Here is a 25354-nt window from a genome sequence, read left to right as displayed (position 1 = left end):
GATTGTGTGAGGCCCAATGAATATCTGAGCGCTATGTGACACGCTCGATGGCACAGCTGTGACCAAAGTGACTAGAGGATAAGTGAGATTTTGAATTTCAGCAGACACTTGTGGACACTGGACACTTTTGGATTGTGTGAGGCCCAATGAATATCTGAGCGCTATGTGACAGGCTCGATGGCACAGCTGTGACAAAAGTGACTAGAGGATAAGGGAGATTTTGAATTTCTGCAGACACTTGTGGACACTGGACACTTTTGGATTGTGTGAGGCCCACTGATATCTGAGCGCTATGTGACAGGCTCGATGGCACAGCTGTGACCAAAGTGACTAGAGGATAAGGGAGATTTTGAATTTCAGCAGACACTTGTGGACACTGGACACTTTTGGATTGTGTGAGGCCCACTGATATCTGTGCGCTATGTCACAGGCTCGATGGCACAGCTGTGACAAAAGTGACTAGAGGATAAGGGAGATTTTGAATTTCAGCAGACACTTGTGGACACTGGACACTTTTGGATTGTGTGAGGCCCACTGATATCTGAGCGCTATGTCACAGGCTCGATGGCACAGCTGTGACAAAAGTGACTAGAGGATAAGGGAGATTTTGAATTTCAGCAGACACTTGTGGACACTGGACACTTTTGGATTGTGTGAGGCCCAATGAATATCTGAGCGCTATGTGACAGGCTCAATGGCACAGCTGTGACCAAAGTGACTAGAGGATAAGTGAGATTTTGAATTTCAGCAGACACTTGTGGACACTGGACACTTTTGGATTGTGTGAGGCCCAATGAATATCTGAGCGCTATGTGACAGGCTCGATGGCACAGCTGTGACCAAAGTGACTAGAGGATAAGTGAGATTTTGAATTTCAGCAGACACTTGTGGACACTGGACACTTTTGGATTGTGTGAGGCCCAATGAATATCTGAGCGCTATGTGACAGGCTCGATGGCACAGCTGTGACAAAAGTGACGAGAGGATAAGGGAGATTTTGAATTTCTGCAGACACTTGTGGACACTGGACACTTTTGGATTGTGTGAGGCCCACTAATATCTGAGCACTATGTGACAGGCTCGATGGCACAGCTGTGACCAAAGTGACTAGAGGATAAGGGAGATTTTGAATTTCAGCAGACACTTGTGGACACTGGACACTTTTGGATTGTGTGAGGCCCACTGATTTCTGAGCGCTATGTCACAGGCTCGATGGCACAGCTGTGACAAAAGTGACTAGAGGATAAGGGAGATTTTGAATTTCAGCAGACACTTGTGGACACTGGACACTTTTGGATTGTGTGAGGCCCACTGATATCTGAGCACTATGTCACAGGCTCGATGGCACAGCTGTGACAAAAGTGACTAGAGAATAAGGGAGATTTTGAATTTCAGCAGACACTTGTGGACACTGGACACTTTTGGATTGTGTGAGGCCCAATGAATATCTGAGCGCTATGTGACAGGCTCGATGGCACAGCTGTGACCAAAGTGACTAGAGGATAAGTGAGATTTTGAATTTCAGCAGACACTTGTGGACACTGGACACTTTTGGATTGTGTGAGGCCCAATGAATATCTGAGCGCTATGTGACAGGCTCGATGGCACAGCTGTGACCAAAGTGACTAGAGGATAAGTGAGATTTTGAATTTCAGCAGACACTTGTGGACACTGGACACTTTTGGATTGTGTGAGGCCCAATGAATATCTGAGCGCTATGTGACAGGCTTGATGGCACAGCTGTGACCAAAGTGACTAGAGGATAAGGGAGATTTTGAATTTCTGCACACACTTTTGGACACTGGACACTTTTGGATTGTGTGAGGCCCACTGATATCTGAGCGCTATGTCACAGGCTCAATGGCACAGCTGTGACAAAAGTGACTAGAGGATAAGGGAGATTTTGAATTTCTGCAGACACTTGTAGACACTGGACACTTTTGGATTGTGTGAGGCCCAATGAATATCTGAGCGCTATGTGACAGGCTCGATGGCACAGCTGTGACCAAAGTGACTAGAGGATAAGGGAGATTTTGAATTTCTGCAGACACTTGTGGACACTGGACACTTTTGGATTGTGTGAGGCCCACTGAATATCTGAGCGCTCTGTCACAGGCTCGATGGCACAGCTGTGACCAAAGTGACTAGAGGATAAGGGAGATTTTGAATTTCTGCACACACTTGTGGACACTGGACACTTTTGGATTGTGTGAGGCCCACTGAATATCTGAGCGCTCTGTCACAGGCTCGATGGCACAGCTGTGACCAAAGTGACTAGAGGATAAGGGAGATTTTGAATTTCTGCACACACTTGTGGACACTGGACACTTATGGATTGTGTGAGGCCCACTGAATATCACAGCGCTATGTCACAGGCAGAAATTGGCTAGTGTATCACAAACTACAAGGTGTATGTAGAATTGGGCAGAATAGGAATCTCCCTAGAGTGCAGGTCTGTAAGAACGGAACATGTCCTCGTTTTATTCTCACAGAGTGACACACTGATAGCTTCACTGTGGCTGTGATAACAGCCGTTACACGGTACTGTGTGAGGAGCGTACACCGCTGTATGGTGTGAAAAAATGCACGCTCAGTACCTCAGCAGGACAAAAAAAAAATTGGGATTGCTTTTAAAAAAGCAGTTTGCGGAGCAGTGGGTAAACAGCAATGCAGGAATGTCAGGAAGCCTTAGAAGGCAGCCCAACAACCAACGCCACTGATACACCACTATATAGCCTCCCCTTGCACTGCACACACAGTGACTGGTGTGTTGTACAGGCAAAATCGCTAGCAGCAGAAGCAGTTTTTTTTTCTTCTCAGCAGGACAAAAAAAAAAAATTGGGATTGCTTTTAAAAAAGCAGTTTGCGGAGCAGTGGGTAAACAGCAATGCAGGAATGTCAGGAAGCCTTAGAAGGCAGCCCAACAACCAACACCACTGATACACCACTATATAGCCTCCCCTTGCACTGCACACACAGTGACTGATGTGTTGTACAGGCAAAATCGCTAGCAGCAGAAGCAGTTTTTTTTCTTCTCAGCAGGACAAAAAAAAAAATTGGGATTGCTTTTAAAAAAGCAGTTTGCGGAGCAGTGGGCAAACAGCAATGCAGGAATGTCAGGAAGCCTTAGAAGGCAGCCCAACAACCAACACCACTGATACACCACTATATAGCCTCCCATTGCACTGCACACACAGTGACTGATGTGTTGTACAGGCAAAATCGCTAGCAGCAGAAGCAGTTTTTTTTTCTTCTCAGCAGGACAAAAAAAAAAATTGGGATTGCTTTTAAAAAAGCAGTTTGCGGAGCAGTGGGTAAACAGCAATGCAGGAATGTCAGGAAGCCTTAGAAGGCAGCCCAACAACCAACACCACTGATACACCACTATATAGCCTCCCCTTGCACTGCACACACAGTGACTGGTGTGTTGTACAGGCAAAATCGCTAGCAGCAGAAGCAGTTTTTGGTGTCTTCTTCCCTGCCTAACGCTCTCCCTACAAAATCATCAGCAGCAGCAGCAGCTCTCTCTATTCTGAGATCAGCATGAGTAACATGGCGGTCGGCGTGTACGCCCTTTTATACCCCCTGTGATGCCCCGCAAAGCAAGCCAATCACTTGCATGCCCTTCTGAAAGATGGTGGTGACCCGTGCCTATGTCATCACGTTGCCCACAGTGTCCGTGGATCCTGATTGGCTGAAAAAGAGCGCAAAACAAACTTTTGAAACGCGACTTTGGCGCGTAAGTCGCCGACCTCGTGGCCGACCTCATCCTAGGGTCGGGTTTCGTTTCATGAAACCCAACTTTGCCAAAAGTCGGCGACTTTTGAAATTTTTCGACCCGTTTCGCTCAACTCTACATATGAGACATGATAAATAGATGTTGTATGATGTAAGCAATGTGAATAAGACGTGTTATGTACATAAAATGTAACATAGAAAGATCTGAATATTTTTCACAATTTATATCATGTCTGATAGAAATTTATTTTAATCGTTTTTAGACTGGTTAGTACGCTAAATGAAGGTACAGCAATTGTAAGCTGTGTGTAATATGCAATGCACATTTTAATAATACTAGTTTGCAACCACTGGAGGTCACTGTAAGCCAGATCTGAATTGGGCTTTGTTCAAGCTTTCTCATCATCTCTTTGGTATACAGATATTTACAGTTTTTTGGGTTTGTTTCATTTTATTAGATGAAAAGGTTAATCTGATTTCAAGGCTTGTGATAAAGCTGGGTTAATAAGAGACCTACTGTCCCGATTATAAACTCTATATATTCCAAGCATTCCCAAAGGTAATTGTGGTTCCTGGCTGGATACGGACGTTGGCAGCCTAAAAACAAGTATGAAATCCCAGCTCCTCGTCGACTTAAAGACCCTGCTATTCTCTTCAGCAGTGGTCCGCAACCTTTTTTTTATCTTAAGAGTTACATGCAGCTTTGAGAGATTGTCGAGAGCCACAATCTACAGTGGGTACGGAAAGTATTCAGACCCCTTTAAATTTTTCACTCTTTGTTTCATTGCATCAATTTGGTAAATTCAAAAAAGTTCATTTTTTTCTTAATGTACACTCTGCACCCCATCTTGACTGAAAAAAAACAGAAATGTAGAAATTTTTACAAATTTATTAAAAAACAAGAACTGAAATATCACATGGTCATAAGTATATTTCAGTATTTCAGGGGGAGAGGGTGCAGTCATGGGTGATACAGGGGGAGTGGGCTCAGTCAGGGGTGATACAGGGGAGGGGTACAGTCAGGTGATATAGAAGGAGGGGGCTCAGTCAGGGGTGATACAGGGGAGTGGGCTCAGTCAGGGATGATACAGGGGAGGGGGCTCAGTCAGGGGTGATACAGGGGAGGGGGCTCAGTCAGGGATGATACAAGGGAGGGGGTGCAGTCAGGGGTGATATAAGGGAGGGGGCTCAGTCAGGGGTGACATAGGGAAAGGGGGTGCAGTCAGTGAGAGGTGAAAAGAGAGATGATTTAATGGGGCCCTCATTCATCCCTAAGTAATTAAGCCCCTCCCCCTTCTCATCCCAGACTAAAGGTCTCCAATTTACACTTACTCACCATTAGGCTGGCAGGGGGCCCTTCTTCAACCATTGTGGCTGTAGCAGGGAGTCATCTATCTCTGTCTGCTACTTATACTGTGGGGGAGGGGAGCGCGCATTATGGATGACTGTGCTGTACACCTGGGGAGAAGAAGACAAACAAAGCTAACAATGATTGTCTGTGCTTCGGCCAATTAGTGTTAACCTTATGAAGAGCTGCTTCACTCTACCTGCTTGTTCAACGCAGCGAAGAGCGGTGACATAAAAAGCCATCAAGGTGCAAGAGAGCTCTGTTACTTACACATACAGCACCGCAATCTGCAGCAGGCAAGCGTGACATCTAGGGGAGAAGAAATCCCAGAAAGTGCTGGTGGAACAGAAGTCCATGATGCTCAGGAGGAGCAGACCGATGGAGAATCCACCTATAGGGAGGCTGGAGACCAGAACAGCACCCTGTGTGAAGAAGGGGAGAAGTTTGAAGACTCCAAAGACCCCGAGGGGGAAGAGCTGGAGAGAGCAGAAACCTTCGAAGGTGGCACTGCTATGACCCAAGATAAGGTTGAATATGTCTCTGCTAAGACTCAGATGAAGGTCGAGGGGGCAGAAATAGAGGAAGCCACCAATGAAGTGAGGCCAGAAGCAGCTACCCCTGTGAGTGTAGGATGCTAAACCAGTCCACAGGGGCAAAGAAGTGAGCTAAGGGAGATCAAGGAATCGATTCAGGCCCATTTAAAGCAAGAAGAGATTCGGAGACAGGCTGCTGAGTGCACAGTGACTGCATTGGAACGTACGGTGTCTGAGCTCAGAGGTCGTCTGACAGAAACCCAGTTGAGGAACACGGCAGCCTTGAAGAAGGTGGAGCAGCAGATGTCTGGACTGGGCAACCAACTCAAAGAGATGGCCATCTGGCGAGAGACCATGATGGAAACAGAGCAAAACTATCATCTCTGTGCAATGGACAAGAGTGTGATTCCATTGTTCAAATGTATTGTAGACATCCCGGAAGACCTGAGAGAAGAATGTGCCAGAGAGTCAGTGCATAATAACTTTAAGAAGGTCATAGAAGCTTGTACAGTGTACTGGTCCCCAGCAGCTAAACAACTGGTGATTCTGTCCACTTCCAAAGTCACGGTGGATTGGGTAGCTATCCTGAGCGACATACATTTGAGGTGTCTTCGCACGAAGCAGTTGATCTGATGGGAGAAAGAAGAAGCCACTAAACAGCTGGAGATTGTGAAAAAAGCTCGGAATTTACTGGAGGATTTCGTCCAGGTGCCAAGTGCTCTGTTGGGAGAAGTCGTAAGGTCAAACGGGCGACTCATGCAGGAAATTGTCAATAAATCAGGGGGTGATGAGAGTGAGAATTCCCAATAATGAAGAAGGCAAGCTACCCAGGAAGTGGGTATGGCTCCATTCCTCATGGAAGGACAGGGGAGAGTCTTGGAAATATGCAGATTCTCCTTGCGTATAAGCTCGCTACAAGAACTACAAGAGTTAAAGCTGGAAAGAGCGAGGATCAAAAGACAGCATTGCTTCCAAAGTTGACAGCCCTCTGTTAAGCAGATACGGAGGGAAGTGAGTCACCACTGGGAGCTGGGAAGGACAAAATCTGGTGCCATAAAAAGGTGGTTGGTGACAGGGACGGATGGCAACTCTCTTAAGGACCAGGTGATGTTGGGGAATCAGGTTCCAGGGCCCAATGCTTATAGTAGGTGGAGACGGTCCCCTCAACTGGTAGCTAGACATGACTGGGTCGTCTTTTCTGGGGGCCCGGGTCTGTGGTCATGTGTTCATCCTCACTGGTTTGAACAGAGGGGGAGGGTATGGGGAGGGTATTTTATGTCCCAACTAGTGGAGTACATAGGACTAGGTGTGTATCGCACAGACAGAAGTCGGACATCAGGCATTGATACTTAGTGAGCAGAACTGAGCTGGAATAGACTGTTCATTGATTCTGTGTTGTTCACATGCTTACAGGGGTTATAAAGTAGTTTATGAGGCTGTAATAAACCAGAGCTGCGGACTTGTTTAAAAGGAATCTGCTCCTGTGTGTTCCAATGTCGCTGCTGACAATATATATGAATAAACACATACAGTGCTATGCAAATTAATTGGGACAAAGCATTTTTTTAAGTAAAATTGTAAGTTGGTTACCAGTCAGTGATTCAAACCAGCTTTAACTGCTATGAACAGGTGTGAGTGCCTGTTCAAAGCAGTTAAAACTGGTTTGAATCACTGACTGGTAACCAACTTACGATTTTACTTAAAAAAATGCTTTCTCCCAATTAATTTGCACAGCACTGTATGTGTGTGTGTGTGTATATATATATATATATGTGTATATATATATATATATATATATATATATACAGTATATATAGTTGTGGTCAAAAGTTTATATACCCTGGCAGAATTTTTTCTTTCTTGCCCCTTTTTCAGGTCCAAAAATGCTGCAGGACCTTGCGTAACGTCACACTCACGTGATATGTCACGTGACAGGCAGAGAATAGCGACATCACGCAAGGTCCTGCAGCGTTTTTGGACCTTGCAGGCTTGCCCCTTATGCAGCATCTGTAAGCTGCATAGGTCGGCGCTTCATATCTCCAGCCGCACGCTAGTTTCTGGCCGGGACAGCGGCGTGCAGGGAGATTAGACCCCCTTGTTTGCATCAGAGACAACTGTTATCTCAGAGCGACTGATTATCAGTGGAAAGGACCTTTTTCCTTGGATTCACTCCTGAAGATTCTCTTCCTCGGTATAATTCCTCCCTTACCAACTAAAGTTTATTCAAGGTAATTCGCCCTCTCATGGGGTCATTGTACTTGTTTTAACTGGATATTTTGCATATAACCTGTGTACACTTTAGCGCAAGTTAACCCTATATATTTTTATTTTATATGTTTCTGGACAAATTGAGTGGTTTTTTGTCCTATTACTTGCTGCTGTGCCCTCTAAGGTCTTGCGCTTAGCGCCGTTAGGTATTTTATATTTAAACATTGAAAATCGATATGAATCTGCTATCGCTGTAATCGCACAGACCCGAAGAATAAAGTTGTCTAATCACTTATACCGCACAAAGGACTGCATAAAAAATAAATAAACCAATTCATCACCGACTGTTGATTTGTTCATTCTGCCTCCCAAAGATCGCAGTAAGGCTCGGCGCATATTTATCTTGCGCTCTACGCTGAGTGCTTACACGGGGATTTCCATGTAAATCTCTGAAATACGTGATTCAGATGGAACCCCCAGCAGAAGATTTTATATAATGAGGCAGAAGGAGGCACTGTCAACGCTTCCTGGCTGTAAGCCATAATCATCAACATTAACAGAAATAAAAACTTGAAATAGATCACTCTGTTTGTAATGACTCTATATAACATATGAGTTTCACTTTTTGTATTAAAGAACTGAAATAAAATAACTTTTTGATGGTATTCTAATTTTGTGAGAAACATCTGTTTGTTACAAGTACAGACCTGTACCCTTAATAGGCTGCCTTTAAAGTTATCATCTTTCCACATGATAAATGATAACTGAATGATTGATTGAAAGGTGTCTTCCTTTTGTGACCCCAGAGAACAACAGAATTGTCTAGAGTTGCCACTCCATTTAAAGTCTATGGTACTGAAGATACGAAAATAGCTGCGCTATCTTCATCAATGCCATAAAATGTAAAAGTGGCAAATCACAAGCATGGCTTTCCCTCAATTCAAATAATTGTAACCAGTCTTGGATCCCAAGTGGTGATTCGTGGGGGTCCCAGAAGGGGATTCTACCCCAATATGCCAGGTCACCTATTAGCTATCCTTAAACGCAAGTATTCACTACTTACTTTCAATGTGGAAGATTGAGTTGGTGGGATTTCTTTACAAGAAATAATCATAGACTGTATCAGTTGAAGAGAACTCCTTACGACTGATAGTTTACATATTAGTCTTTGTAAAGAACTAATGAGTGCAAAACCAGTATTTTTTTTTACATTAAACTCCCTTTGCTTGTAGCCTGTTTTCACCTTCCTGATGAGGCCAAATTTTACAATTCTGAGCAGTGTCATTTTATGTGGTAATAACTCTGTAATGCTTCAATGGATCCCAAGAATTCTGAATTAGTTTTCTCGTGACATGTTGTACTTCATGATACTGGTAAAATTTGTTCAGTATGACTTGCATTTATTTTCAATAATATCAGAAATTTGGCCAAAATTTTGAAAATTTTGCAAGTTTCAAACTTTTAATTTTTCTGCCCTTAAACCAGAGAGTTATGACACACAAAATAGTTAAGAAATAAAATTCCCAACATGTGTACTTTACATCAGCACAATTTTCGAAATATAATTTTTTTGTTAGGAAGTTAAAAGTTGACCAACAATTTCTCATTTTTTTTTTTAAATGGAATTTACAAAACTTTTTTTAGGGCCCACATCACGATTGAAGTGACTTTAAGGGGCCTATATCTCAGCAAATACCCAAAATTCACACTATTCTAAAAACTGCACCCCTCAAACCACATTTAAGAAGTTTATTAATCCTTCAGGTGCTTCACAGGAATTAATGAAATGTGGAAGGAAAAGATGAACATAAAAAAAAAAATTAATTTAGACAAACATTTTTTTATTTTTGCAAGGGTAACATTAAAAAATGGACATCAACATTTGTTGTTCAATTTCTCCTCAGAATGCTGACAACCTATATGTGGGGGAAAACTACATTTTGGGTGCATGGCAGGGCTCAGAAGGGAAGGAACGCTATTTGACTTTTTGAATGCAAAATTTGCTGGAATAATTAGAGGACACCATGTCGTGTTTGGAGAGCCCCTGATGTGCCTAAACATTGGAAACCCCGCACAAGTGACCCCATTTTGGAAACTAGACCCACAGGGAACTTATCTAGATGTGTGTTGAGCACTATGAACACACAGGTGCTTTACAGAAATTTATTATGTTGAGCCATAAAAATAAAAAAATCACATTTTTCCCACAAAAATGTTATTTTAGTCTCAATATTTTTATTTTCACAACGATAATAGGAGAAAATGCACCATACAATTTGTTGTTCAATTTCTGCTGAGTATGAAGATATCCAATATGTGGAGGGAAACTACTGTGTGGGTGCACATCAGGGCTCGGAAAGGAAGGAGCGCCATTTGACTTTTTGGATACAAAACTTGCTGGCGCCATTAGAGGACACAATTTTGCGTTTGAAGAGCCCCTGATGTGTCTAAACAGTGGAAGATGCTCACAAGTGACACCATTTTGGAAACTACATCTAGGGAACCCCCACTTGCTTCACAGAAGTTTATTATATTGAGCCATAAAAATAAAAGAATCAAATTTTTCCCACAAAAATTTTATTACAGCCTCTTTTTTTATTTTCACAAAAGTATCAGGATATAATGCACCATACAATTTGCTGTGCAATTTCTCCTGAGTATGAAGGTACTCAATATGTGGAGGAAAACTACTGTTTATGCCCATGGCAGGGTTCGGAAAGGAAGGAGCGCAATCTGACTTTTTGAATGCTAAATTTGCTGGAATAATCAGCAGATGCCATGTTGCATTTGGAGAGCCTCTGATGTGCCTAAACAGTGGAAGCCGCTCCTAAGTGACACAATTTTGGAAACTATATCCCTCAGGGAACTTATTAAGATATGTGATGAGCTCCTTGACCCCCCAGGTGCTTCAGAGAAGTTTACAATGTTAAGCCATAAAAATAAAGAGTGGTGACAAGGAGGGCTAAATGTCTGAAAGACAGTTTCAGTCACAGCCATTTCAAACGGCCCACTCTGAGTAAATAGGGACACTCGCCTCCAGGGGACTTTTCCCTGTGGTGGTTGTACTATATTTTCATTTACCATCAACTGTAGTGTTTTCACACTCCCTATTTTTCCATTTCAGAGGGATTTATTCATAGAGTTACAGGTTGCCCAGAAGGAAGGTCACTTGCCTGGATTGGCATTCTTAGACACTGCTAGGGGTGTCAATCTGATAGTACAGAAACTTATTTAAAAATTGCAAGAAAAGTGGGTTACACATGATTCATGGTATAAGCAAATCATAACGTACCATTCCCTCCTTTCACTGTATTTGTACAATTTGTCACTCAACAAGCTAGGATCAGAAATGACCCTAGTTTTGACTTCACTCTGTCATGTTCCACTGCCCCCGATGTCAAACCCAGTAAGACACCCATGGCAGTCCACAAAGCTAATATTGTTTCCACAGGTCCTCCTCACAATACAAATAAGCCCCTGCCAGAAGAGAACAAACCTCAATATGTCAGTAAGCAGTGTCCTCTACTCAGGAAACCACATCCTCTTCTAAAATGCAGAGCCTTCAGGGAGAAGTCTTTGGGGAACGCATAGGTTTCCTCAAAGAAAACAACATCTGCTTCAAATGCTGCGCCACAACCTCCCACCTCGCCAGGAACTGTGTAGCAGCATGGATCACAATACAGCCTTGCACCCTGGACCACCTCCACGAGTGTTGTTGCAGGCAGAGGAGCATGAAGAGAAGCAGAAGAACACTGATGAAGATACCCCTGTGGTCACCTCTCAATGTATGTAGATCTGTAAGGGATTCACAGGAGGAAGATCCTTTTCAAAAATCTGCCTTGTCCGAGTCTACCCAGCAGGCCACAGGGACAAAGCCCTCAAGATATATGCAATCCTGGATGACCAAAGTAATAGGTTTTTAGCCAGGTCCATCTTCTTTGACAGCTTTAGCATTGTAGGCCCCGGTTCTCCCTGCTCCTTGAGGACGTGTTCAGGTACCATTGAGACGGCGGGGAGGAAAGCAACCAGATACAAGGTGGAGTCCATAGATGACCAGACCTGCGTATCGCTACTGACCATCCTGTAGTGCAACCAGATTCCCAACAACAGGTCCGAGATACCTTCTTCAAAGGTGGTGACACATCACCCCCACCTGAAGCGTATAGCCCACCTGATACCTGGATTGGATCCAGAGACCCCAATAGCTTTACTCCTGGGAAGAAATATACTATGAGCCCACAAGACTAGAGAATATATCAACGGCTCCCAAAATGCTCCATACGCCCAGAGGATCGAACTTAGATGGGTCATTATAAGAGACATCTGTCTAGGAGGAGCACACAAGCTGACCTCAGTCAACAGTATGCTTACCAGCACGCTAGAGAATGGACGTCCATCTCTCTTCCAGCTATGTCACAATAGTCTGCTCGTATAGGAATTACCGAACAGCACTCCCCTACCTTACCCTTTCTTAGTTCCTACCAATGAAGACCACGCCTGTGAAGGTGAACAAGACCACATAGGTTGTACAGTCTTCCACAGGACAAAGGAAGATGACAAGGTAGCGATGTCTATAGAAGACAGGATGTTCTTGGACATCATGGATAAACAAATAGTCAAGGACAAGTCGAACAGTTGGGTCACACCTCTACCATTTCGACCTCAGAGAAGACGCCTACCTAACAACAGGGAACTGGTCTACAGCCGATTCATCTCCCTCAGACACAAGCTTCAGAAGTCACCTGAGACGAAAGAACATTTCTTTACCTTCATGGAGAAGATATTTCAGAACAATCATGCAGAGAATGCACCTGCACTCCAGCACTCAGAGGAGTGTTGCTACTTGCCCATCTTCAGAGTGTACCATCCTAAGAAGCCAGGTCAAATAAGAGTGGCATTCGACTCAAGCGTCAAATGCAAAGACGTCTCATTGAATGATGCTCTATTGTCAGGCCCAGACCTCAAGAACAGACTTCTACAGTGCTGTGCAAATTATTTGGGACAAAGCATTTTTTTAAGTAAAATTGTAAGTTGGTTACCAGTCAGTGATTCAAACCAGTTTTAACTGCTTTGAACAGGTGTGAGTGCCTGTTCAAAGCAGTTAAAACTGGTTTGAATCACTGACTGGTAACCAACTTACGATTTTACTTAAAAAAATGCTTTGTCCCAATTAATTTGCACAGCACTGTAGAAGTACTACTCTATTTCCACAAAGATACAGTGGCAATTATGACTGACATACAACAAATGTTCCACTGTTTTCTCATCAAAGAGTAACACATAAACTACTTGAGGTTCTTCTGGTACCCCGACAACAACCCAGACAAAGACATCGCAGAGTACCGGATGGTACACATCTTCAGGAACAGCACTTCCCCAGCGGTCGCTATCTACGGCCTCCGTCATTCCACCAAAGAGTGCAAAGAAAACTACGGGTCAGACATCAGATCCTTCGTAGAAAAAGACTTCTACGTAGATGACTGTTTGAAATCCACACCGACAAATGAGGCTGCAATCAGTCTACTAAAAAGTGCTCAAGAAATGCTGGTGTGGCGCCCCCAGGAGTATGGTCACCACAGTGGCATTGCCTTCCTCCTGGGAGGGTGATGTCAGGCTTGGAAGCAATGAAGGGTCTCTCTAGCAGTTAACCATAACATGCAACACAGTTCCCACACCGGGCCAGCAGAGGGAGCTCTGAACCAGAATTGGGGGAGGAGTTCTCTCTGGGGGCCAGGAGGGGAAATTAGGAGTTAGTGTGAGGAGGCCGAAGTGTGTAGACGTGGAGAGAGAAGCTGGGAGACTGAGCGGAGTAGAGAGTTTTCCCAGCTGGAGCGCATGATCTGGGGCCTGGTCTCCACGGTTATATGGATACTGAAGGTCCTGCAACAGAAACCAGAGGATCAGGAAGCTGTAAATGCTCTATTCCCACCTAAGACTCGGAGGCACAACAGCAACGGGTGAGCCAAGAGAAGAGATAGAAGGCTACAGCTGTCTGTCATACGAGGTAGATCTGAGAGGGAACAAGAAGGAGGAACTTCAGTGTAACACAGTACTGTATGTACCTCAAGTAAGCGCTAGGAAGGAGACTACACAACCTATCTGCATAGAGAGATTCCTGAGTTGCTTCCAGGCTAATCAGCTCCTGTGCCATCTGTAATCTGGACCCTGGACTGCACTTACAAAGTAAAGGTAAAGAAACTACATCCCGCTGTGTCCTTGCCTTCTTTCTGCAACTTCTTCAGCACTGCTACATCTCTGTGCCAGACACTGCACCCTCTTCCTCAACCCTTATTCTCTTCATCTACTCTGCCCTGGGACTACAGCCCTACCTGTGGAGGGCTATAACATCACTGCTGCACCCCCCCATCTGTCCCAGAGGATCTGTCTGCAGCGTCGGCTTAACACCTCCCTTGCCGAACACCACAGGTGGCGTCACGAATCATTCATAAACTTTATTCCACCACTCTACCCCATTTTACATGGGCGCCCAGGGCCACGGACCGGGTCACCGCTGCTGTGACATTCCCCTCTGACAGACCGGCCCGGTACCGAGTACCCCACAGCCCTGGGAGGGTGACACATTTGGGCATCACGAACAGGATTTACAGAGCCCGGTGTCCCCGGGTCCTGTGTGCCAGAGACTGTGTTGTGTGCTATAGACTGTTTGTGAAAGTGCCGCCATTATCCCGCTGCTTGGTGTGCGCGGGAACCGAAAGAGGTGGGCCGTCGTTGGCGGAGCCAGCCGAAGAGCACGAACAAATGAAGTGCCGCGCGGGAAGAGGCCAGCGCGCGAGAGGTGGGAGGAGCAGAGGCCTGCAGCCCCGATCATCCAGCCTGCAAAGCTGCAGCCGGTAAGCCTGCTCAACCCCGGGGCCTGGCTAATGTTAACTAGGGGGGGAAGAGAATGTCGGAGGCACGCGCCGATGCAGCGGTGGATGCCCCCGCCAACCCCTCAGTGCCGCAGGATGCAGGGCCCAACGCGGCTGCGGCTCCAATAGCACCCACCGCAGCGGTCCCCATAATGCCGCTCTCTATGCCTTACATACCGGGAGCAGCATGGCTACCGCAGTATTCAGGGGAGTCACATACCCTGAATGAATTCAAAGAGAGACTGTGCAGTTTGTTTGAAGTGTATCCTCTGTCTGAAAGCCAGAAGGTGAACATCCTTATTGGGCAGCTAACAGGTGCAGCACAGAGAGAAGTAAAAGCCTGATAAAGAGACTGTTAAAAAAAAATCCTGGCTAAGCTAAGAAGCACCTTTGACACCAGCACCACAGCTGAAATCAAGATGAGATTCTTTGGGTGTAAGCAGAAAGCGCAGGACAGTATACAGGACTATGCTCTTAACCTGCAGGAGGTGCTGTGAGCCGTCAAGTAGATTGACCCAGACAGTGTGAAAGATGGAGACGGACTGTTAAAGGAGCAATTCATTGAGGGACTCCTATCCAGTACCCACAGAGCACAGCTGCGCATCATTGCCCTACAAAACCCTGACCTAGACTTTGCTGATTTCAAAGACAGGGCTCTCCGGGTGCTGCATGAACCAAATGTCAGCTATCCAGTGCCCCCTAGGCGCCCAGCAATTACATACCACCAGGAAGCAACATCTTTCCCTTCCATCCCAGTGGAGGCTGATGCACAGACTCTGGACAAAGATCCATCTGCAGAACTGCTTCTTCAGGTCCAGGAGTTGACCAAGGGTATGGATGCACTTGCTAAAACCGTGCAGTCCCTGCAGGTGTCATCGAAGAAGATTCAGCTGGCCTCCAGTCCAGAGGATGTCCCGTAGCTAAAGAAGAAGAGGATCCCGCCACTCCGAGGAAGGAACAGCGATCGCTATGACCAGGACGGACGTCCCATCTGTCGTAACTGCCACAAGGCAGGCCACATCGCAAGATTCTGTCATTTAAACGAGCAACCCCTGGGGCAGAGGGCCAACCCCCAGCAGTAGGACCACAAGGCCCAAAGAACTGGCGAGCTAAGTATGTTGGAGGGAGACCGGTCCTCCCAGTGGTGATTGACGGTATTCCCATGAACACTTTGCTGGACACTGGCTCCCAGGTGACAACTATGCCCTATATCCTTTACAAGCGGTATTGGGATGATTCTGAACTTACTCGCGGCCCAAGTGATGAACTCACAGTAGTTGCCAGTAATAGTCAGTCTTTACCGCAAGTGGGATGTAAAGAAATTACTGTTAAAGTGGGTTGAGTAGAGTTAAAATCTCAAGGTCTGATAGTTGTGGATATTGATCGACGAGAATGTAACACAATGATGACTCTTGGTACCAATGTGATTGAAAATTGTCTTTCCGAGGTTATTGTCTTGTTGCAACAGGTGGCTGAGACAGCTGGTTCCAGTGAACAACGAGTCCTGCTGAAGGAGATCAGAGCCCTGATGCAAAGACAGCAGGTAGAACTCTCTGGCAGAGAAATTGGCAGCGTCAGAGTGAGTGATTCTTTCCCAATTGCAATACCCCCCAGATGTGAAATGTTGATTTGATGTCGGGAAGCCATAGGCCTCAGAGGAAAAGATTACCAGGCAATGGGAGAACCAGTGTACTCTGATAGCAGGCCCACTGTCCTGACAGCCAGAGGGGTAGTTGATGTCCGTAAAGGGAGAGTACCTGTACGCCTCTTGAATTGTGGGGAGGAGGAGGCCATAATACCTCGGTATGCCACAGTTGCTAAGCTGCTTACTGTCAGTAACAACGCAATACAGGCAGCAGAGCCCTTGGTCTCATCCGACCAGGTGGAGGACAATGGCTCTGTAAAGCAGCTGGAGGAGTGGTGTCAGCAGCTGCAGGTGGGAACTGACTCCACCCTTCATACCAAAAGAATGGGGTTTACCGAGTGACTCAGGAGTATGAGCGGGTATTCAGTAAGCACCCTCTAGACTTTGGGAAGGCAAAAGGGGTTAAACACCATATCCCCACTGGAGACCATCCACCCATAAAAGAAAGGTATCGGCCTATACCCCCAACACAATACCAGTGTGCCAAAGGTATGTTGCGGGAAATGAAGGAGACTGGGGTGATCAGAGACAGTTGTAGCCCGCGGGCAGCCCCATTGGTCTTTGTGAAAAAGAAGGATGGTACCATGAGAATGTGTGTGGATTACAGAAAAATTAACAGCATTACACATAAAGATGCCTACCCATTACCCAGAATTGAGGTGTCATTAGCTGCACTTAAAACTGCTAAATATTTTTCCACCTTAGATCTCACTAGTGGGTATTGGCAGGTTCGCCGTGGCAGAGGCAGAAAAGGAGAAAACAGCATTTACCACCCCAATGGGTCTCTGTGAGTTCAACTACATGCCATTCGGGTTCTGCACCACTCCAGGGACATTCCAACGGCTAATGGAATGCTATCTTGGGCACAAGAACTTCGAGACAGTCCTGTTGTACCTTGATGATGTCATTGTTTTCTCCAAGACTTATGAAGACCATCTGAAGCACCTGGCTGAGGTGCTTGAAGCCTTGTCCAACTTTGGCCTGAAGGTGAAGCCTTCCAAATGCCACCTCCTGAAGCCCAAGGTTCAGTACCTCGGTCATGTAGTGAGTGCAGAAGGTGTGGTACCGGATCCTGCCAAAGTCACAGTCATCCGGGACTGGCAGAAGCCCAGCAACCTCCATGAAGTACGTCAATTCCTCGGGCTGGTAGGCTACTACCGGAGGTTCATCAAAGGCTTCATTGAGATATCTACTCCTATGCAAAATCTTCTGGTGGGTCAGCTCAAGAAGGCCAGAAAGCAGAGTCCTGCATTCGAATGGAATGTGGAGCTGGAGAGGTCCTTCACTCAACTGAAGATGGCTCTCACAAAAGATGAAGTTCTGGCCTACCCAGATTATGACCAACCCTTTGTGTTGTGTACTGATGCCAGCAACGTGGGACTTGGAGCAGTACTGTCACAGGTACAGAATGGCAAAGAAAGAGTGCTCTCCTACGCCAGCAGGAAGCTTCGTCCCACTGAAAGGAACCCTGACAACTACAGTTCCTTCAAGCTGGAGTTCCTCGCCATAGTCTGGGCTGTGACTGAACGATTCAAGCATTACCTAGCTTCAGCCAAATTTACCATCTTCATGGACAACAACCCGTTGACTCACTTGGAAACTGCAAAACTAGGTGCACTGGAGCAGCGATGGATGGCCCGGCTGTCTAACTATGAATTTACCATCAAGTACCGAGAAAACAAGCAAAACGTGCAAGGTGCGCGCGTGGGCATGCCAAGGTCCATAGCATAGTACGTGCCAGGTGGCACGCCTAGGTACAGGTAAAGGCACAATGGCATCGGACTCCGGACCGCTGGCGACGATCGACATGATCGGCAGGTTCCAGGCATCCGGCAGGCAACCAGGGTTCCGGCAAGGAGGCACGACAGATATCCAGGCATGGTGCGTGTTAGGGAACACGCCAAGGTCCAAGGCTAGGTGCAAGGCAAGGTGCGTGTGTAGGGGACACGCTAGGGTTCAAAGCGAGGTGCAAAGCAAGGTGGGTGTGTAAGGGACACGCCAGGGTTCAAAGCGAGGTGCGTGTGTAGGGGACACGCCAGGGTTCAAAGCAAGAAAGGGTGCGTGTGTAAAGACACGCCAAAGCACAAGGTACAAGGTACAAGACAGAGTACGTGTGTAGAGACACGCCAAAGCACAAGGTAGAAGACAGAGTGCGTGTGTAGAGACACGCCAAGGTCAGGGTTCAAGGCAGGGTGCGTGCTAGGAGCCATGCCAGGGTTCAAGGCAGGGTGTGTGCTAGGAGCCACGCCAGGGTTCAGAGCAGGACGTGTGCTAGGAGCCACGCGGGACGCACACCTCACTGGCCAATGCACACGACTGTAACGCCAGCACGAGGCACGACTTTGGCACAAGAGGCGGGCAAAGGAACCTTCGTACTAGGAGCCACGCCAGGTTCAGGGCAGGGTGCGTGCTAGGAGCCACGCAGGAGGCACGCCACACTGGCCAGTGCACACGGCTGTACACAAACACGAGGCACTTACCACGGCACAGGAGACGGCCAAGGGGAACCCACGCCGGGGTTCAAGGCAAGGACAAGGCAAGGAACAAGGCAAGGAATGCGGAGCGGAACATAGGCAGAAACAGAGCCAGGTCAGAGCGAGGACAGAGTCTAGCAGCGGAGCGTAGGCAGAAGCCCAGAGCCGGGCCAAGGGAAGACCTTGGGACTAGACTTGGAAATGTGCAAGAGAGCACCATAGGACAGAGTTCGGAAAACCAGGCAGAAACGAGAAGTACACCAAGGCTCAGAATAGCAAAGACAAGACATGGCGAAACAGGTAAGGCAGAGAACAGACGAAGGACTAAAGTCAAAGAATAGCTAAGGCGAGACATAGCAAAACAGACTAAGACAGAGAACAGCAGAAGGACTACAAGGCAAAGCAAGGCAAAGACAAACATGGCATGAGAGACAACACAAGACATGGCACAAGACAAGAGACGGAATACGAGCACGGAGCGTGTGCAGAGAAGCACTACAGAGCAAAGTGCAAGGGCACAGAATAGAGGGAGCAACCCCACAGACCAAGAGCCATGCAGGGAAGCAACACAATAATCAGGCCCTCAGCAAAGGAAGGGGTGGTCTGATATAGGGCACAGCACCTCCTCTTCCGGGTCAGGACCAGTGGAGAACTTCCTAGTTCAGATGCTCCAGGATCACAGAGCGCAGTCACATGATCAGGGTTTCAGACATGACGAGATGATCACCGAACCAGGCAGTGCAGGATCCTAGGAAGGACACATAATCAGGGATTCTAGACATGACGAGATGATTGCAGAACCAGACAGTGCAGGATCCTAGGAAAGGTCACATGATCAGAGTTTCAGACATGACGAGATGATTGCAGAACCAGACAGTGCAGGACCTTAAGAAACGTCACATGATCAAGGTTTCAGACATGACGTGATGATTGCAGAACCAGACAGTGTAGGACCTTAGGAAACGTCACATGATCAAGGTTTCAGACATGACGAGATGATTGCAGAACCAGACAGTGCAGGATCCTAGGAAACGTTACATGATCAGGGATTCTAGACATGACGAGAAGATCACAGAAGGCAAAGCAGAAATGCAGGCATCTTGCAGCTCAGCAGACATGAGGTGAGTGTGCACACTGCTCTAGGGAACAAGCAGGATAGCAGACACAAGGTGCGCGTGCACACCGCTCCAGGGGTTCATGAGGCAAAACAGACAGGGCGGACGTGACAGTTAGGATCAGGGATCTGCAATCTGCATAGTTACCAACCTCTCTGGTTTTTCTGGGCTTAGCACGTTTAGGTTTTTTCCTCCTCGGTGACCCATTCATAACAGAATCACCAGCCATACCGCAAATTCTAGGGTACTCAAAAGCAGGAAAAAGTTGTTAAAAAAAAAAAAAGTGTCAGAATTTTTTTTCTTTTTTCCTCTTTTTCTCTGGGGCCGTAGGAGGATTTTTTTTTCCCTAATGGAGATTAAGCAATTGTCTGATCATGTGGAGCAACTTGCTGCTGAAGTGCATGGAATTTTCACCTACCTCATTCAGTCACATGCTGCTGAACCTAAGATCCCTACTCCTGATGTGTTTTCTAGGGATTGGTCTAAATTTCTGAATTTTAAGAATAATTGTAAATTATTTCTTGCCTTGAAGCCTAAGGCCGGGGTCACACTGGCGAGGAATACGGCCGAGTGAGAGGCGCTAAAAGCACGCATTAGACACGGACAAATGATTCTCTATGGGGTCACTCGCACCAGGCGTCTATTTCTCATCCGTATCCTACGCTCCATGCCAATCGCAGCATGCTGCGATTGTCAGCGTACTATGCCCGTAGTACGCCAATGCAAGTCTATGGGCGCGCAAAAAATACGGATTACACACGGACCAGACGTGTGACCTGCGAGCAATACGCAGGTCTTTTGGCTGGTGACAGGAAATGGGCCAATCCATCATCAGGAAGCCTAGACATGCAAATGAGCTCAAAAAGCGCTCCAGACATCTAGGAAGTACGCCTCCACGGAGTACAGCAGCAGCATGGCGTCCACGTACATAAATGTTGAGATGCTTATTGTCCTGGTGCAGGAGCGCCCCGAAATCTGGGACCATCGCGATGCAAATTATGCAAACCGGGCAAGAAAGGAGGTGTCATGGAGGCGCATCTGTCGCCAGATGTACCATGACTTTTGTGACCGACCACGTGAGGAGCAGCATAAAATTCGTAAGTACAACGCAAAACATGAGTAACCTTAGCGCGCAACAAAAAAGGAATATAGAATCAGCACCCCCCCTTCCTGTGCATGTACTTTTTGCCTCATGAGGCCGTTAGATTTGGATGTGACACGTGGCTTCACACAGCCATAATTTGGGGTTAGGCCACAAGCTCCTCATCCTCCGAGACAAAACAATTATTAAGTGTAGCTAAAGAGACCCTGTGTATCTGCCCAATTACATATGCCACCATGGGTAGAAAGCACACCCCAGAAGGCCCCATGCCTAGATTACTGGTAGAAAATGTGACCTCTCAAATATGTGAATATGACAATATTTCCTGTCACATTGCAGTGGAAGATGTGATGAAACGCTGGCGAAGCATCCGGGACCAGTACCGCCGGGAACGCCAGCAGCGGTCCAGGAGTGGGGATGCTGGATATGTTAAAAGGAAGTACATCTGCTATGATCGGCTGTCCTTCCTCGCCCCAATTCTGGATCTGACACCGTAAGTAGATACCTCACACCACATTACACAAATACTTTACAGGGCCAAAAATATTGATGTATTTTTGCCTCTGTTCTATTTTATAACAGAACTCAATCCAACCTTACGGATCGAGGAACGGCCTCAGAGGCAGAGCCCATATTAGATCCTGTAGGGGATGAGGTGGCTGGCCCATCTTCTCCCCCTACTAGAAGGATGGCAGAAGATGAGTCATCACAGGACAACCCAATGGCTGCCCAACACACAAAACCACCAGGACGGTCTGCTGCTGCCCCATCACCCATCCTGGAAGAGCCGGGCAACTTGAGCAGCAGCCCAACTGGCCAGATCAGGGCTTCCCCACAGGCTGCTCTTACATCACGGCAAACACGAAGAAGGCACCAGGTCACTATTCAAGAGAGCAGGACCAATGTGGACACAGGGGTGCTCAATTATTTATCAAGAGTAACTACAGATGATGGGGAGGAGGCCTACTCACGTAGCCTCACCCTTTATCTTTGTGCCCTTACCCGTGAGGTCAGGCTCCATATTAGGGGATGTTTTCAGATCCTGCTTGATGCAAGCACCCCCCCAATACCCCATATGAGCTATTCGAATATCTGGAGAGGTGGCAGCTCTCCCCCCGAAATCTAATGCGCATGAGACCATCCACACAGATGCTTGCTCAAGCAGGGTCCGAACATCCCCTAATACGTGGGTCAACACCTCAACCCCTTCCTCCCACTACCCAGCCTTCTATTCAGCAGCCACAAATGTCAGCCTCTAGCCAACCCCACCAATATGGCCACTTGTACCCACCCAGTGTTGGAGGCTGGTCCCAACCTGGTTGGGGACGATCTGGCTATCTTGGTGGGTATGAGCCACGTGCCTACCACAGCCAACAAGATGCCCCTTACCATCATCATTACTCTGGCCAGTATCCCCAACAGTCCCAGGAGGCAGGACAATTCCAGCATCATGGGCAACAGTATGGCCCCACACAGGGCGATGTTGGCCACAGTGTCCAGCAGCACCCACAGGCTGCTCTTCCACGTTCCCCTTCCCCAACCTATGAGGATTTATAAGTCTGATGGCCGTAGATGTCGAGTGCGGTTTAACTGGTGCTCCAAATACAAAGGAAAAAACAGGTGTTCTCCATCACCAAACTTTGTTACCTAATTTAACATTCTAAATTTTTCACAATGTTTTCCAATCATATGAAAGAATCCATCATGACAGGCAAGGCTACCTCACGCCTTTCAGACAGATATTACATGTGTGTACAAAAGAGAATATTTCAACGCGCTATACTGTAAAGTCAAAGGATGAAAATACACTACTCACTTGCTAATGCCTAGGAAGGGCGTGCTGGCCTTAGTGAAGTAGTCACCTTTTTTGCTAGCAATCTATAGTAAAACAAATCAAGGCGACCAGCCTTCAGAATATCACGCTCTCTCTATGTCTTAACAAGTGAGTTTTGTTTTTTCATCCTTTCCAGTATAGCATGGTTAAATATTCTCTGTTCTACAGACAGGTAATATCTGTCTGAAAGCCGTGAGGTAGCCTTGCCTGTCATGGTGGAATATTTCTATGATTGGAAAACATTCTGAAGAAATGTGAGTGTTATCTTTTAGCATTAATTTTGGTGATGGAGCTCACCTATTTTTTTCCTTTCTAGTTTAATATTCTCATGCAGCAATGTTGTTATTGCCTAATGTTTTTTTGGCTTATGTTATGTAATGTTACTTTTCAAAAAAGTTGAAGAAGGCACAAAGGGTCATTTTGCCCATTGCCAAAATGTTCTTATGGCAATATTATGTTTGCCTTTAAGCAACCAAAAAAAAAGGCAAAACTAAAAATGTGTCTACTATAGTTAACGTCTCTGTGTGATTTTTCAAAAACCCTGTCAACATACTAACCTACACTAACCAATGCAATGAAACAGTCATAGAATCATAAGGGATACAGCCAGGTCTACTGAGAGACAAGCTGGGCCTTGTTGGTGTGGACCTCCAACTCTCCACCTGGATCTTTAACTACCTCATGAACCGACCTCAGTTTGTAAAGGTTCGGGACAGTGTGTCAGACACAGTGATCTGCAATACAGGGGCACCTCAAGGTACAGTTCTTGCCCCTTTTCTCTTCACACTGTACACTGCGGATTTTAGGTGCAACTCATCTAGCTGCTACTTGCAGAAGTATTCTGATGACTCTGCAATAGTAGGCCTCATCACAGGAGGAGATGAAAGAGAGTACAGAGATACTAACCAAGCTTTTGTGAGTGGTGTCAGAGGAACCACCTTAGGATTAATTCCGGGAAGACCAAGGAATTGGTGGTGGACTTTCGCAAGGGCAAAAATCCACCAGTAGTGGTGAACATTCAGGGAAATGACATTGAGATAGTCGACACCTATAAGTACCTTGGTGTGATCCTCAATAATAAGCTTGACTGGGCCCATCACTTGGATGCAGTGTACAGGAAGGGCCAAAGCAGGCTTTATCTGCTCAGAAGGCTGAGAGCCTTCGGAGTTAGAGGGGCACTCCTTGCATCCTTCTTCAACTCTGTTGTGGCATCAGTCATCTTCTTTGGTGTGGCGTGCTGGGGTAGTGGCATATGAACCAGGGACAGGAATAGGCTGGACAAACTGATTAGAAGGGCCAGCTCTGTCCTGGGATGCCCCCTTGACCCAGTTGAGTAAGTAGGCGACTGGAGGATACTGGCCAAAGTGAGCTACATGGTGCAGAATGATTCCCATCCCATGCATGAGCCCGTTACAAAGATGTGCAGTACTGTCAGTGACCGGCTACTTTATCCTAAATGTGAGAGGGAGCGCTATCGAAAGTCCTTCCTTCCTGCTGCAGTTAGGCTGTATAACCAGCACTGTCCAAAACGGAGAACGACCCAAACAGAGAACTGATAGATCCAAAGTTGTGACAGTCCGGTTACATTTTTTTTTTTTTTCCGTATATGTACCTACCTACTGTCAATGTAATGCCTTTTATGCATCTGTATCTGTACTTGTTCCTGCCTTGCTGCTGTAATGCTCTGAATTTCCCCATGGTGGGACGATTAAAGGATTATCTTTATCTTAATATATATTTAGACACACTTAAAGAAACAAATTATAACATAGACACAGCATGCTCTTGCCAAGAAGTTGCCCCCTCAGGTGAGATAAAGTAATTAGTGAAAATATCACGCACTTTGAGGCCAGAGAGCGGTCTACGTTTAGGGTTCATAGGTGGTCTCACCCTGCGCACATTGTCCGGCCTACGCACAAGACCATCAGAGGAGGAACAATCATGTATCCTGGTAAAGTTATGCAGAACAACACAGGCTTTCACAACTTCATTCACATTTTGTTCACTCAACTGAATGGCAGACTGGAGTACCCGCCATTTGGCACAAAGAATCCCAAAGGAACACTCCACCAGTCGCCTAGCACATGATAGGCGCAAGTTAAAAATTCTGCGCCTGTGGTCAAGGTTGCGCCGGGGATATGGCCTCATGACATTGCGCGATAACTGAAACGCCTCATCTGCCACAATGACATAAGGGACTGATTCTTCAGGGGAGCCTGGTAGCTGGCGTGGTGGTGGTAGATCCAACTGGTTGGTGCGTAGCCGCCGAGCCATTATGGAAGTATTGAAGACTCTAGAGTCTCCCGTCCTTCCATAGGCCCCAATGTCAACAATTATAAACTTGTATTGAGGGTCTACCAGAGCCAACAATACAACAGAAAAGTATTGTTTATAATTGAAGAATTGGGAGCCAGAGTTCGGCGGCTTACGCACCCGGATATGTTTGCCATCCAGGGCCCCAATACAATTTGGAAACTAGCAGTCCTCC

Source organism: Dendrobates tinctorius, unplaced genomic scaffold, assembly GCF_039654945.1.
Source record: "Dendrobates tinctorius isolate UK_male_01 unplaced genomic scaffold, ASM3965494v1 ptg000043l, whole genome shotgun sequence".
NCBI lineage: Eukaryota > Metazoa > Chordata > Amphibia > Anura > Dendrobatidae > Dendrobates > Dendrobates tinctorius.
Note: the sequence above shows the minus strand (reverse complement) of the source record.